The sequence below is a fragment of the Oenanthe melanoleuca genome, chromosome 28 (genome assembly GCF_029582105.1).
Source record: "Oenanthe melanoleuca isolate GR-GAL-2019-014 chromosome 28, OMel1.0, whole genome shotgun sequence".
NCBI classification, from domain to species: Eukaryota; Metazoa; Chordata; class Aves; order Passeriformes; family Muscicapidae; genus Oenanthe; species Oenanthe melanoleuca.
Window position 1 is genome coordinate 4,743,309 of NC_079361.1, and position 16,589 is coordinate 4,759,897.

Below are 16,589 nucleotides of genomic sequence, written 5' to 3' on the forward strand. Positions count from 1 at the left end.
TACCCACGAACTCACTGGGAAAGGCCAAGGCAGGAAAAAGGGAAAGGTTGATTACAGGAAAGTGGGATATAGATACAGGCAGAGCTAAGTCAGGAAAAGTTCAGCTCCTTCAAGGTCCAAGTTAAACACGGATTAACGAACCTGCCCCTTCCACAGGCTCCCACACAAAAGTCGGATGTGTCAAGCCCCAGGGTCTGGCTACCACGCCTGGAATTAGCCAAAAAACGAGGCTCTGGAGCAGCAGCTGCCATGGGGAGAGAGATTCAGGCTGGTGACACTCATGGAGCTGTGCTGAGTGCTGTGACAAGCGGGGAGGATGCCCCAGGTGTGGGGTGGGCTGTGTGGGAAGGTGGCTGGAGCTGGGAGGGAACCCCTGGGTCCTGCCTGCTCAAACCAGATCCATTCCTCATGTGCTGTCTCCCCTTTTATCCTCTCTCCTTCCAGCAGCACAGCTTCCAGCCTTCTGCAAAGGAGGCTATTCCCATCGCTCATAAATCTCCTATCAGGAAGCTGTTTCCAAGATTAAAGCTCTAAACGTTTCCCCTCTCTGGTTTCACATCCCAGCTCCCAATTCCCTCCCTGCTGTAATCACCAGCTCCATCCCCTCCATCTGGACAGGCTGGGGTCTCTGCCTCACACCAAGCTCTGCTCCAGGGAAACCTGTGCTGGGGCAGTTTGGGATTGGGGTGTGCACCTCCAAAGCTTGGAAAGCTGCTCCAGGCTTTGTGTCACGGAGTCTGGAAAGCTCTTCCTGCTGCAGGTCCCTCCTGGCTGGTTTCAGGGCTGGCTGAGCGTTTGGAGGAGCTAAAGGTCATGATCTGGGCAAGGCCTGTGGATTTGGGATGAGCTCTGAGCAGGGCTGGGGCTTGGGGCTGCTGTGGGTGTCACATCACTGGCACTGCTCGTTCCCAGAGCTGGGATCGTTATCCCAGGCCTGGGGTTGGTGCTGTGGCTGTGGGGTGTGGGCAGGGAAAGGCTGGGAAAAGCAGGGAACAGGGAAAGGGAGGGAAAGGCTGGGAGCAAGGAAAGCATGGAACAAGGAAAAGCAGGGAAAGGCAGGGAAAAGGGAAAGAGGGAAAAGCAGGGAACAGGGAGAGCACAGGACAGGGAAAGGCAGGGAATAGGGAAAGGCATGGGACAGGGAAAGCATGGGACAAGGAAAAGGAGGGAAAGACAGGGAAAAGCAGGGAACAAGGAAAATCAGGGAAAGGCAGGAAACAGGAAAAGAGGGAAAAGCAGGGAAAGAGGGAAGAGCAGGGAACAGGGAGAGCACAGTACAAGTAAAAGCAGGGAAAGATGGAGGAGGGAAAAACAGGGAGTGGGGAGAGGCAGGGAAAGGCTGGGAGCAGGGAAAGCATGGGACAAAGAAAAACAGGGAAAGAGGGAAAAGCAGGGAACAGGGAAAAGCAGGGAAAAGCAGGGAACAAGGAAAGACAGGGAAAAGCAGGGAACAAGGAAAGGCAGGGAACAGGGAAAAAGGGGAAAGCAGGGAGCAGGGAGAGCACAGGACATCTGGGCTCACGTGGGAGTGCTGGGAACGCTGTAGGATCCCCGGGGCTCTTGGCTGTGGCACTCAGCCCTTTGTTGGGAAAGCTTGGAGGAGACCCCAAACCTTTTCATCAGACCCTAAAATTAGAGGCAACCCAAGGCCCCAGTGCTGGCAGAGGCGGATTCCTTGGCAGAGGCTGCTGTGCTGATGGAAGAGGCAGGATGTGGCTTTTCCCAGTGCCCTGGGCATGGAAACAGGGGGAAAGTCCCAATTCTCCGTTCTGGTGGCTCTGGGGGGCATCTCTCAGCAGCCTTTGTCCCTCTCAGCCTTCATCAGCCTCAATCCTGCTGTTCCCAGGGCTGTTCCATGGGAGGCTCCCAGAACAAACCTTCTCTTTTTGGCCTCTGCTGTCACCTGAGGTCACCCTGGCCCCTTTCTGTGCAGGTTGCTTAATCCCTCATGGCTCAGCCTGCTGGGAATTAGGGGAGCTGGACAGGAAAGGTGCTTGCCTTCAACACTTTATCTGGCTTCTTCTAATGCCCTGTGTGCCTCCAGATAAAATCCCGTGTGCGTTTTTAATTTTTATTTTTACACGAGAAAGCAACGCTGAAATTTCCTCCTGACATTTAACTCGCTCAGTCAGTGACAAACAGAATAAACATTCCCATTTCGCTGGGACAAAGGCTCCAAGATCCTGCTGGGACTAAAATGTTTCATCATTTCCGAAGTAAAATGTTTCAGTTAAAAAAATATAAAATAAGAACAACAACTAAAAAAACGACACGTTTCAATGTTTTTCTAATTATTTTCTCCACTTTGGCTGGAGCTATTTGTCAAATCTGGCCTGGCTTCTCAAGTAGCTTTGGAACCTTCCAAAACTGCTATTTTGGGCATTTTTCCTGTTGCTGATGGATAAATTTGATCCCTGCCCTGTACTTTTGTTCATTCCAGGTGTTTTCTGGGGTGTCTTGCAGGTGGATGGAGATTGGTGCCACCCTTGTGGTGCCCTGGGCAGGGACACCTTCCCCCATCCAGCCTGGCTTTGGACACTCCCAGCTGTCCAGGGGCTCCCAGATCCTCTGGGAATTCCATTCCAGGCAGGAACTCCATCCCAAAATCCCATCTCACCCTGCCCTGTGGCAGTGGGAGCCATTCCCTGTCCCTCCATCCCTTGTCCAAAATCTCTCTCCACGTTTCTTGTGGCTCCTCCATGCACTGGAAAATCACAATTAGGTGTCTCTGGAGCTTTTCTAGGTTGGATAATCCAAATTTTTTTTTTTTCCCCCACTGCTCCATCCCTCTGATCATCCTGATGCCTCCTCTGGACATTTTCCAGCAGCTCCACATCCTCCTTGTGCTGGGGCAGCTCTGCAGGTGAGATCTCACCTCAGCAGAATCACAAGAAATAAACCTCCCCACATTTTAATTTAGCTCTGGGGAAAAAGAAACCAAAAAAACCTGGGTGCTATTTTTATCCAGAGCCCTCCCTAACACCGGATTTTTGCAGACTAAGTGTAGATGGTTTTTTTCTTCCTCCTCCTGACTAGGAGGTGGAGAGGACTGGTGCAATGTCATCTAAACTTGGAGCAGCCCATGCTGCAAAGTAAGAACCATCCTAAATTTTTTTTTTTTTCCTGGATGAGGCTGGGCCAGTTTTCCATCCTGCCTTTGTTCTGGAAGATTCACCCTTAAAAGATCCTTAAAAATGGATCTTGAGGATTTCTGTGAGAGACACTCCTGGGGCTGTGACCTTGCTGGTGGGGGGATTCAGATCCAGGTGGTTTAATTTGTGTCCTGTGCTCCTGCAGCCTCAGGGGGCTGTGCTGTGCACTGACCTGCATCCAGAGCATCAGCTCAGCCAGGATCTGTCACTGCCAGCCTAACTCAGTGACAAAAGGAGCAGCTGTCCCTGTCCTGTGGGCATGGCTCTGTGGGGAAAGAGGCAAGGAAGGAGGGGGGTGCTGTCCCTGGAAAATGGTGTTGCTGTGGAGATGGGGAGATGGCACGAGCAGGGAGCGACCCAGCTCAGCTTTATCAGCCCTGATCAAGATCCTGGGGGATTTTGGGGTGTTGATGCAGGACAGACCATCCCCTCTGGCTCTGCTGTGCTCTCACAGCTCTGCTGGGGCTCTCAGGGGGTGAAGGAGCAGCTTTTTCCTTTTTCCAAGCAGACTTTGGGACGTGGGAGGTGCAGGGGAAGCAAAGAGGGTTTGGCTGGGCCTGGGAATGGGGATGTGAGCAGCTCCAGCAGGACTCACTGCAGCCTCCTCACTCCCCTTCCTGAGCTGGAAAAGTCCCTGCCAGCCCTTTCTCCCCCTGTGTCCCCAGATCCCTTCTCAGCAGGGTCTAATGCACTTGCTCTCTAGGCTGGCTTAATTCTGCCATGAGATTACATCTCTGTGTGTGGGTGCACCAGCTCCCTCCCCCTGCTGAATCCCAGCTCCTTCCAGAGAGGAAATGTCTCAAACCCACTGAATTCCTCCAGAATTCCTGGGGGGTGCTGGTTTGATTGAGGGGCTGGGTTTGTGTCCCCTCTGGGGGGTTTTTGGGATGGAGCTGTGATTAGTGGTGTGTGAGGATGTGGGAGCTGTATGTCATTACCCCATAAGGGTTTTCCTGCTCCCAGCAGAGCAGAGGACAGATCCCAAATTGTCCTGTCACTCCAAACTCTTCTATTTCCATGTTTTTTCGTTGTTCCCTTCAGGGCCACAGCGAGGTCACCCCAGAGCTTCTCCAGGCTGAGCAATCCCAACTCTCCCAGCCTCTCCTTGTAGGAGAGATGCTCCATCCCTCTAATCCTCCTCTGGCCTTGCTCCAGCAGGTCTGTGTCCCCAAAAAACACCCTGAACTGGGTCAGGGAAGGGCAGCCAGAGCTGTCCGTGCTCGTTTTCATCTGCAGGGATGGAAACCCAGCCCTGCCAGAGCTCCAGGAGCCTTTGGACAGCACAGGCACAGGCACAGGGGGGTTGTTGGGGTCAGGAGCTGAGCTCTGATCCCCGTGGATCCTTCCCCACTCAGGATATTCCATGGTGGATCCATGCAGGGCTGTAAAATTGCTGCTCCACAGAAATACTGAGTTCTAAAAACAGCTGACAGCTTTCCCAAATATTTCATTTAAGGATTGTGAGCTCTTTCCTGGTTAAATGCAGGATCTTGGTCTCCTCACCACGACTGAACAGCTTGACCTGTCCAAGATCTCCTGTTCCCTCTCCTTCCCCTGCCCCAGCGGTTTCTGCACTCGCAGAACTCTCGGAGCCTCTCCCGCAGCTGCTCTCGCTGCTGCATCTCTGCGGATCATCAATATTCATGTGCTCCAGCAGCAGCGCCGCGGGAAAGAGCCCCGGGACCGGAGCGGGACCCGCCTCGGGAGCATCCTTCGCCCTGGGGTCAGGGAGGCGACTGCTTGCCACGAGAGGGGGATGCGAGCCCGCGGAGGGAGGGGTGGCTCGGGGTTTGCCAGGGGGGGTTTGCCAGCGGTGGCTCAGGGTTTATGGCTCAGGATTTGTCAGGGATGGTTCAGGATTTGCCAGGGTTGGTTTAGGATTTGCCAGGGTTGGTTTAGGGTTTGTTCAGGGTTTGCCATGGGTGGCTCAGGGTTTGTAAAGGATGGTTTGTCAGGGGTGGTTCAGGATTTGCCAGGAGTGGTTCAAGGTTGGCCAGGGATGGTTCAGGATTTATGGTTCAGGGTTGGCCAGGGATGGTTCAGGATTTGCCAGAGGTGGTTCAGGGTTTATGGTTCAAGGTTTGCCAGGGGTGGTTTAGGGCTTGTTCAGGATTGGCTCAGGATTTACCAGGGGTGGTTCAGGATTTATGGTTCAAGGTTTGCTAGGGATGCTTTAGGTTTTGTCAGGGGTGGTTTAGGGTTTGTTCAGGGCTTGTCAGGGATGGCTCAGGGTTTATGGTTCAGGATTTGTCAGGGGTGGCTCAGGGTTTATGGTTCAGGATTTGTCAGGGGTGGCTCAGGGTTTATGGCTCAAGGTTTGCCAGGGATGGTTTAGGGCTTGTTCAGGATTTGCCAGGGATTGTTCAGGGTTTGCCAGGGGTGGTTCAAGGTTTATGGTTTAGGGTTTGCCAGGGATGGCTCAGTGTTTGCCAGGAGTGGTTTAGGATTTGCCAGGGTTGGTTTAGGGTTTGTTCAGGGTTTCCCAGGGGTGGCTCAGGGTTTATGGCTCAGGGTTTGCCAGGGATGGTTTCCCAGGGGTGGCTCAGGGTTTATGGCTCAGGGTTTGCCAGGGATGCTCAGCTGGGATCTGAGCTCCCCTGGCCAGGCACCAGCTCAGCCCTCGGGGATTTACTCCCAGCTGAGCCGGTGTGGGGGAGCTGAGGCAGAGGGATTGTCCTGCAGTCTGGGCAAGGGGTGTGTGCACAGCCCCGCTGCTCCCTGGGCTGCCCAAAAGCGTCTTTTCCTGGGATATATCTGAGTTTTCTGGATATATCTGAGTTTTCTACATATATCTGTGTTTTCTACATATATCTGTGTTTTCTACATGTATCTGTGTTTTCTGCATATATCTATATTTTCTGCTTATATTTGTATTTTCTGCATATATCTATATTTTCTGCATATATCTCTATTTTCTACATGTATTTATATTTTCTGATGTATCTACATTTTCTGCACATATCTGTATTTTCTGCATATACCTATATTTTCTTCACATATCTATATTTTCTGCATATATCTCTATTTTCTGCACATATCTATATTTTCTTCACATATCTCTATTTTCTACATGTCCCTATATTTTTTCCCCACGAGCTGCCCCCACTGCCCCACATCATCTTCCCCTTGGCCCTGATGCAACTCTTTATGATTGTGATTGCACAAAACCGGTTTGAGGAGCTCATCTGGCTCATCCTAATTGATTTTTTTTTCCCTTTCCCAGGTCAGGAACATTTCTTTCCCAGGTGTTTGCTCGAGCATGTTGTGTCCTGGGCTCTGAGCAAGCCTGGCTGGGAATTATCCCAGCTATTCTCTGTTGCTCAGATTTCTCCTGCTGGGTGATCTCCAGGTCACCAAGGCAGATCCATGTACAGAACACTTGGAGAAATTGTTTGATTTCAGTTTCAACTCACACTGGGAATGGAGAGAACTGGAGTTGGGTTTTTTTTTGGGTTTTTTTTGTGTTTTCTCTATTATTATTATTTCATGCTCACATGCACAGAATAAAATGCCCAAAGAAAGGGCTTGCATGTTCAAATATTCCCTCCCACATCAGAGCAGGAGGGATAAAAAAACACAGAAAACCAAAAAATAATCTTATTTTTTTGAGGGGGAAAAAATCCTTTCACATTCACCAACTCAGTTCTGTGATTGAGGCCTGTAATTTACCTTTATAAACCAATTTTTTTTTTTTTTTTTTTATCCAACAAACCCCCTCATTGCAAGGCTGGCTATCCATGGGATCCAAATCCAGCTTGTCTCATTTTTGTGTTTTTTTTTCCTTGGGATTTGAAACCTTGGGAACAGGTTCTGGGTCTGTGGAGTCACTGCTGTGCAGTTGCAGCTGAATTTTTGTGTGAAATATTCTTTCTGCTCCGGCTGCTGCAGGGAGATTAGGAATAATCCCCAGTCCCCCAATCCATCAAACTTAATTAGGGCCATTTCCTAACGAGCCTTTGGACAGCTGAAGGAAGACTGAGCACCTTGTCATCACTTCCAGGAGGGAGAAGAACCAAAAACCTCCTGCAGGGCTGCAGGGTGGGCTGAAAAACCCCAAAAAAACCATCAGGAATCCAAAAAAATCCGCTCAAAAAAATAGAAAATAATTAGATTTAGGATGAAACCAGGTACTCACTGATTTTTGTGCTCAGTGCTCTGCTCCTGACCTGTTTTTCTGCCTCCCACAATCTGGGAGATCCTGGGCAGCTCTTCCCATGTTTTTTTTCTCTGAAGTGGCCATGGTTTATTTTTCCTGAGAAAAGCTTTGTTTTTTAGAAGATGTCAATTGAAATCGAATCTGAATCTGTTCCAGGGAGCCTGTTGGTTGGATGAGTGTCTGGATTTATTTATTTTATTAGCATTTGTTAGTTTTGACATTGTTGAGGAGTCCCTCAGGTCCCATCCCAAGGAAAACACGGAGGGGAGGGGTTAAGCTAAAAAAAATGTCTTTTGAAATGTCCATTAATCTCCATTTATCCAAGGGAGTCACAATCCAAACCTGTCCCAGTTATCCTGGTCAGTTCTTCCTGGAGAGCTGGAGAGGGGCTGGGGACAGGGATGGAGGGACAGGACATGGGGCAGGGACAGCCACTGGTCACACTGGTTTAGGCTGTACCTGCATTGATTTGAGCACTTTGTGCCACCCCTGTCCCCAAACAGCTCCTCAACCTGGAAAATTATCAAATTCTCCTTAAAATTATCAAATTATCCTTAAAATTATGAAATGATCCTTAAAATGATCAAATTCTCCTTAAAATGATCAAAATATCATTAAAAATATGAAATTATCCTTAAAATTATCAAATTATCCTTAAAATTATCAAAGTATCCTTCAAAATATGAAATTATCATTAAAATTATCAAATTATCTTTAAAATGATCAAATTCTCCTTAAAATGATCAAATTATCCTTAAAAATATGAAATTATCCTTAAAATTATCAAATTATCCTTAAAATTATGAAATTCTCCTTAAAATTATCAAATTCTCCTTAAAATGATCAAATTCTCCTTAAAATTATCAAATTATCCTTCAAAATATGAAATTATCATTAAATTATCAAATTCTCCTTAAAATTATCAAATTATCCTTTAAATTATCAAAGTATCCTTAAAAATATGAAATTATCCTTAAAATTGTGAAATTATCCTTAAAATTATCAAATTATCCTTTAAATTATCAAAGTATCCTTCAAAATAAGAAATTATCATTAAAATGATCAAATTATCCTTAAAATTATAAAATTATCCTCCAGGTATTGCTTTTTTTTTTTTTTTTTTTTTTTTTTTTCCCTCAGGATGCATTTTAGTGAGCCTGCCTTCCCTGCCTGGCTGTGCTGTGCTGGGACTCTGGGCTGGCAGAGCCCTGATTCCCAAGGGCTGGGATTTGTAATTCCTGGCACAGGAACAGCTTTAATGGATTTGTTCAGTTCCCTTTTATCAGCTTTTCCAGCCTGCCTCTTATCTCGTTACTTTGGGGAGGGCTGGGATGGGATTAAGGGGAGGGAGACAGAAACTCCAGATCCATCAGGGAGAGATTTCGGGGGTGAGGGGTGGGATGGAGCCCGGCCTGGGGGGAAGGAGCTGCCCTGGAATGGCAGCTCAGGGAGCCAGGAATGTGTCCCAGAGCTCAGGGAACCTGTTGGGCTGGGTGAAAGTGAAGCACAGCTGACACTTGGCCTGAATTCAGCTCTTCCATGAGTATCTTGGCTGGATGGAACTTCCCCAAAAGGAGCATCCAGAGGAACCTCTCCCTCTCCCTGAGGATGTGTGGGACGTGTTGGTCACTCAGGATGGAGCTGGAGGGATGAGGGGAATGAGCTGCTGGAGAAATCAGGATCAGGAAACTTCTCTGAGCTCCCCAAGGGGCGGAGAGCAGGTCTTGTGGGAGCAGGTTTTTCTGCACCTGCAGCAATCCCAGGACAATGACCTTTTCCCTGAATGCTGCCAAGCTCTTGCTGCATCCTCCTTTTTTTTTTTTTTTTTTTTTAATTTTTATTTTTCCTGATCCTTGTAGGCAGAAGGGGAGGATGTGCTCAGGGCAGGGTTTGGAGGAGATTTCATCTTCCTGGGGGCAAGGAGCAAGTGTTGGGCACAGAACCATCCACTGACACTTGGTGTGGTTTTGAGAATTTTTTTGCAGCAGCATTTCCTAGAACTCACTGACACAAAAATGGTTCATCCCCTGGAGCAGGAGGGTCCTTCCCTTGCAGGGCTTTGCCTGCATTCCTGATTCCTGCCAGCCATGGGAAGGGGATTTTCTCCTCCCTCCCAGCCTGCTGGGATCAGCACTCTGTGGACACTGAGGAATTTCTGTGGCATGGCTGCTCTCCAGCCAGGAGTGAAGATGCAGCTCCTTGGTCCCAGTTTTCCTTTAATCCAGTTCTTCCCCTCCTGCCTGGAAGCTCTGAAGAGCACCCAGGACTCTCTTCTCTGGCACCTCATTTCTCCACACGCTTTCCCAGGCTTCCCCTTCCCACTAAAAACCTGGGAACAACTTTCTCTTCACCTGGCGCTGGGCACAGATCTCTGCTCGTTCTCTCTCTCCTCCCTTTCCCTTCCCCTAATTCCCTCCTTTAATTTGCCTTTGCTTATTTTGAATACAAAGCTCCTCCATCTCAGTGTTTACAGTTCACAAAGCCTCGGGCCCATTGCTTATTCTCCTTCTTACATCCCTGCTGAACTGCCTTGGCTGCCTGTGCCCTTTCCCTGCTTCCAGAGCAGCCAGGATGAATCCCAGTCCCTGTCCCAGCTGTCTGCCTGCACGGTTCCCACATCCCAGGGATCCCTTTCCCAGACACTGCTCTGCCTCACTCACAAACCCTTCTCATTCTCAGCCCTTCAGAATTCCTCTCCCTGGGCTCAGCCTCTCTCAGGAGCCTCCCAGGCTGGGCACAGCCTCCTGCAGGTCCCTGTCACCTGCAGGATTCCCAGGATATTCCTGCTGTGGGAATTGGGGTGCTCAGAGCGTTCCCACCTGCCCTGGGAGCTGTGGAGGTGCTGCCTGGCAGTGAATGCCCTCAGCTTGCTGTGGGAGCAGCTCACTTCTCCATATCAGCCTGGTCAAGGTTTCCCTTCAGCTCTTCCCAAAATAGGTCTAAAGCACAAATGCCCCGTTCCCATCTCGCCAGGGGCGTGGTGAGGAGCAAGGGCTGGCTGCATTCCCTCCTCGAGCTCCTGGACCAGGGTGGGGCTTTGGATAGAATTTTCTTGTTGTTTTTACTAAACTGAGTTTTCAAGTCACATTTTATGGCCCAGCAAGAGAAGTGAAACAGCAGGAAAAAGTTGGAGAGCGAGTGGACAGAAAGAGAGAGCAGAAAACAGGTGGGATGAGGATGTGGGATGAGGATGTGGGATGAGGATGTGGGATGAGGATGTGGGATGAGGATGTGGGATGAGGATGTGAGAAGCTTTGGGGTGACACAGAGCAAATTGTGTCCCCTGGTGTTGTGGGGACAGAGCAGCTCAGCTCTGGATGAGCTCAGAGTTTCATTTTCACCCAGAGTTTAATTTTCCTGAGCTGAAATTTCCTCACTGCTGCACTTTTCCTGCCCGTGGCTCAGTCCTCCTCCTCCTCCCCTTGCCCAGGCAAAGCACCTGAGCTGAAACAACTCTGCAGGTGGAGCCCAGCACACTGCACCACTTGTTCCAGTGGGAGCTGAGCTCTGCACAGCCTGTGGTGCTCCCCAGGATCCTTTTGGATGGAAACATTCCCACAAAGGGAGCAGCTCTGTCCCTTCTGTCCTCCAGAGACACCAGATCCTGAGGGGCAGGGAGATGTCCAGCAGGAGCAGCTGAAAATAACTTGCTTGTCAGAGTTTTCCATGAGACTCTGAGGCTCCTTATCTCCCTGCTGCTGTTCTGGCACAGGATGAGATGCAGATGGAGCAGCCCCTGGAGCAGCTCTGAGGTTTCCTTGGGACCTGGGGCCGTTGTCCTGTGGGTCACTGTGGGGTCACAGCAGCTTCTGGTTTAGCAGGAATATTTGTGGGGAGTGAAACCTGCCTAAAATCATGGGAAGGGGATATTGAGAGGCCTGGATTTGCTGTCAGCAGGATTTGAAGCTGTTGGAAAGATGGTTTTGGACCTCTGGAATACCTGCCCTGCTTCCAGCAATGCAAAAGTCACCAGGAACATCCCAAGCTGTCAATAAAGTCTGTGATTTTCTGTGACAATAAATGAGATTCCTGCCAGGAAGCAAACGGAGCTCTCTGGGAAGCTGCTCCCGATTCCAAACCCTGAATTCACGGATCCATTCCCTGCTCAGGTGCCACCAAGCTGCAGCCCCCAGGGCAGGCTCGGCAGCAGCGACCTCCTGGTGCTTTCCACAAGTGCTTTCCTGACCCTGCAAGAATTTTCTTGTGGCCTTAATGAGCCATCTGGGGACAATTAGTTCTCGCTTTTACGACATCCTGGCTTTTCTCATGGAACGTGGCACGGCTGGGCTGTGCTGGCTCTGCAGGGAGGAGGGAGGGAGGAGCCCAGCTTTGCATCCATCCTTCTTCTTCTTCTTCTTCTTCTTCTTCTTCTTCTTCTTCTTCTTCTTCTTCTTCTTCTTCTACTTCTTCTTCTTCTTCTTCTTCTTCTTCTTATTATTATTATTATTATCATTATCATTCTTCTTCTTCTTCTTCTTCTTCTTCTTCTTCTTCTTCTTCTTCTTCTTCTTCTTCTTCTTCTTCTTCTTCTTCTTCTTCTTCTTATTATTATTATTATTATTATTCTTTTTATTCTTTTTATTCTTATTCTTATTCTTCTTTTTATTCTTATTCTTATTCTTATTCTTTATTCTTATTCTTATCCTTATCCTTATTATTCTTATTCTTATTCTTATTCTTATTCTTATTCTTATTCTTATTCTTATTCTTATTCTTATTCTTATTCTTATTCTTATTCTTATTCTTATTCTTACTCTTATTCTTCTTTTCTTCTTCTTCTTCTTCTTCTTCTTCTTCTTCTTCTTCTTCTTCTTCTTCTTCTTCTTCTTCTTCTTCTTCTTCTTTTTATTCTTATTCTTCATATTCTTATTCTTCTTATTCTTCAGAGAATCCCGGAGCAGCTGTGACCCTGCAGGAGCCTGCCCCACACCCCGGGAGGATCCATCCCGCTGGAACCTGCTGCTCCCGAGCGATTCCCGAGCTTCAGGCCCAGCCAACTTCCCAGCCTGAGCTCTCCTGGAGTGAGGGATTACAGCAAGGATTAGATCTAAACCTCTGCTGCTGCAGTAAATCACATTTTTCACTGCTGCCAGCCAGGCAGGGAGCAGAGCTGGTGGAGCCAGCGCTGCTGACCCCAATTATTTCGGGGTGATAAAACCACCACCTGTCCCTGGTCTGCCATAAACTGCTCCACTGCCTGCAAAACCAACCAGCCTGGGGAGGAAATAACAAACAGCCTTTCCCACTGGCTTGTTTTCCAAATTCTTGCCCTTTTGGGGTGATGTTTAGAAGGTTTTTCTCTGACCCCAGGAGGTGTGTGATCACTTTGGAGTGGGGGTTTTGAGATTGGCCCGAAAATTTATGGGAGCAGCTGAAGAGAACTCCCACCACTCAGGTGATGCTTGAGTTGTCATGGTTTTTATTTTACAGAGGATAAAGTGTGTTCCTTGCTGCTGGAGGTGAGGATTTCTGGATTTCTGGATTTCTGGGATTTCTGGGATTTCTGGAATTTCTGGGGTTTCTGGGATTTCTGGGATTTCTGGGGTGTTTGGCCCACATCTCCCTGCCCTGTGCTGTTCAGGATGCTGACAGCTCCTCGTGCTAGGAAGAACTGAAAGGAGAAGCTGTTGCTGGGAAGCTCCTTAATTATGATTCCTGAGGATGAAGTTCATTAAAATGAAGTTCTGTTGGTCCATAATTTACCAGACCACATGCAGCAAACACTCCAAGAAATCCATTAAAAATCCTGCAGGGAAGAAAAGGCCATTGAGCTGTTCCACTGGGAATGGCAGGGCTTTGTTGTCTTTTATTTTCCCCTTCACTCCATCAGCTAATGGCTTTTGCTGACAGGTATTTATCAACCTGAACATCTTTCCCCAGTGTTGGAAAAATAGAAATCTTTACTCCTGGCTGCAATAAAAAAAATCAGCCCAATATCCCTGAAGGAACCAGTCTGGATATCAATCCTTCTGCTGCCATCCCAGCTCTGGGAGTCATTAAGAGGAGAATGGCAAAAGCAGAAAGTGAAGCCACCCAGGGTTAGCAACAAGCCCTGAATTATTATTTTTAATTTTTTTTTTTAGTGTTTTTTTTCAGCCAGAAATGTCATGTGCTTAATGAGCTGAGGGGCAGAGCGTGCTCAGAGCTCGCCCTGGGTTTGGGAGTGAAGCTGTCCCAGCTCCCTGCACGGTGTGGAACAGCCTGGGGGAGGATTTTTGGGGTGGGCAGGGTGCCCCTGCCACCAGCCTGTCCCCCCCAGGTGTTCCCAGCCCTGGCTCTGCCATCCCTCCCTCCCTGAAGGAAAAGGGCTCAGCAAACCCCTGGATTTTCTCCTTTCCTACTCCCCTTTAGGAGGCTGAAATCTGCTCCCAGCCCTGTCTGCAGCAAAACCTCTCTGTTTGGATTAACCAAGTCTGGCCTTACCAAAATCTCTGCTAAGCACAGCTCAGGAAAATTGAACATCCCAGATATGGGCAGTGCTGACGGATTTATGGCCCAGGAAACAACCCAGAACCTGTGAGATGCTGCTCCCCACCAGAAATGCACTCAGGACATTTTTTCCACCACTAATTGGGATGAGGATTGATGTCCTCACCCCTTTTCTCCAGAGGGGCTGGCAAACACCAGGGGCTGCCCTTTGGAGCTTCTAAAAAAATGCTGAAGTGAGATTTTGATTTAATTTTTCCCCACGAATTCCTGCTGTCTAAGGAGTCTGAGCAGGTTTGTGGAATCTCTTGTGCTCTCTGTGTATAAGAATATGTGTGACTACATCTGTATATTTACATTTTGTGTGTAAGTGAGCATGTGTGCAGAGACTAAAAGGAAATTAACTCCTATTCCATTGCTCAGGGCTGGGATCTGCACGTTCTCTTTGGAGTATTTCATGCCAGATATGAGCTTGGACTTACATTTTGAATTTTTTTACAAAAAAAAATTTAATTAAATTGGTGTTTGTGAGCTGCTGCAGGGTGGGGGTGGCTTTGGCCACTCTCTGGCTCAGGAAATAAAATGACATCACTTGTGAGAGCTGCAGGGTGACAGGCACCAGGTCCCACCCCTGCTGGGAAGCTCCAAAATTCCTGGATGCCACTTTTGAGCAGGGATCACAGTCCTGAGCACCTCAGGGACACCTCCAGCACACTCAGAGACTTTCACCTCGTTCTGGTGTTTCAGTTTGTGGCAGAAAAACATTTTCTACAGAGCCCCAGCACAGCAGGAGGATTTTTTTTAAATTATTATATTTTTTATATAATCCAAAATGTAATTCAGAGGGTAACAAAGCCAACAGAGCTTGTTTTTTTCAGAACACCCACAGGTGTGTTTTGGGTGCTGGGCTGTTTGACCATTGCAGGTCTCTGTGCAGAGCTCTCTGCTTCCCCTCGTGCATTCCCATTGCTTTTTCCAGAACAATTCCTCCATTTCTCTCCACCATGAGGTTTCAGGATGTGAGGTTTGATGAAAGATTGATGGGCAGAAATGGGAAAATCACTGACCTGGGGGACAGGAACCAACAAGGATTTCCCTGCAGGGTGGGGTTGGATATTAGGAAAATTCCTTCAGGGAATTTTGGAGTCACCATCCCTGGAAGTGTTAAAAAAAGAAAAAAAAAAAAAAAAGTGTGAATTTGGCACTTAGGGAAGGAGTTAATGGTGGCCTTGGCAGTTGGGTTTGATGGTGTCCCAGGGCTTTTCCAGCCCTGATTCTGTGATTCCAACTGGGCTCCACCTGCTGAGGGTCCCAGCTGCTGTCCTGGGAAGGGATAAAATTGCTGGAGCCCCTTCCAGCCCTGCTCTGCCGGGATTCCAGCCCTGCCTCTGAATGGGAAACAGCCCCAGCGCTTCCCTCTGAAGGATCCCTCTGCATGAAGGGGAATGTTCTGGCTTGGGAAACCTTCGGGGATTCATTATTCAAACCACGCTGGCTTTCACTGCAAAGTTCCAATTGTGGTTTATGGGCTCGGGCTGAGATGATTGCGTTTAAATTCAAGGCAGATCTCCTGCTGGTGGGGGATGAGTGTGGGATCCTCGCCCTGCTGGGAAATCAGAGTCCTGCAGGAAGGTCTGGCTGCAGCTCACCTGGCTGCTCAGGTGACAGGAACCCGCTGGATCCGCGGGCTTGGAGAAGGGAGAAGAGCTGGTGAGGGAGTGCAGAGCTCAGGAGAGGGGAAATGGCTTCAGAGTGCCAGAGGGCAAGGAGGGATAATGGGATAAAATTCCTCACTGGGATGGAATTCCCAGAGCAGCTGTGGCTGCCCCGGGATCCCTGGGAGTGTCCAAGGCCAGGTTGGAGCCACCTGGGACAGTGGAAGTTCTCCCTGCCCGTAACTGAGCTGGAACTGGATAAATTTCAGGTCCTTTCCAACCCAACCCGGGATTCCAGATTTCGGCAGGGTGACAAAACCCAGCCCACCCCAGATTTGCCCCCTGCCCATGAGCAGCAGGGGCTCTGGTGGCTGAACCCCCACCCTGCCCTCGGTTTGTTGCTGCGTGTGCTGCAGCCGGGATGTTCGGTGGGGGCTGGCGAAGCTCAGATCTTGTTTCAGCCCAAACAGGAACCTCAGCGCAGCAGCCATCGACACCAGATGGTCTCAGCTGGGTCGAGGTCCAAGAGGATGAGGAAAAGCTGCGCAAAATCTGTCCTGGAGACGTGGCCTGAGCGTTTCCTCAAGGGAGGAAGGGAACATCAGCGCCTGAACTGCTTGAAATCAGCCTGGGGTAACTTTTAGGGGTGGAATCCCCATGGTGAGGGGGTTGTGTCCTGCTGGTTTCAGCTCTGCCATCCTGTGAAATGAGCTCAGAGCTGGGCAGGAGCGGGCACAGAGGAGATCTCGGGGTGCTGGGCTGGCTCCAACCCCATTTCTGCAAGGCAGGAGCAGGAAAACACCCCCTGGGGTGGAGGGGACAAGGACCCCGAGCCCTGGGAGCAGCAGGTCCCGCGATCCCGGTGCCTCCATCCCCCCGAGCTTCCCCCGCTTTGGTTCCTATTAAGGAACCTCTGCGGTTTCCAGCTCCTGCTGCTCCGAGAGGGGCTGGAGATCCACAGCCAAGATAAATAGGATAAATATTCCCGGGGTCTGGCTGGGGCTGCAGGAAAGCAGAGAGTGCAGTGGATAATTTGCGACCATTATCCCATCAGCGCTGCTGGGGAGGTTCAGCCACAGCAGGGTGGGCACTGAGAGGTTTGGCCTGGCACTGGCACGGCCACAGGCTGTGCCCTTTGTCATAGAAAATAGAGATTAAACCGAATTAAGTATAATCAAATAATTTATTTCATGACCGGGA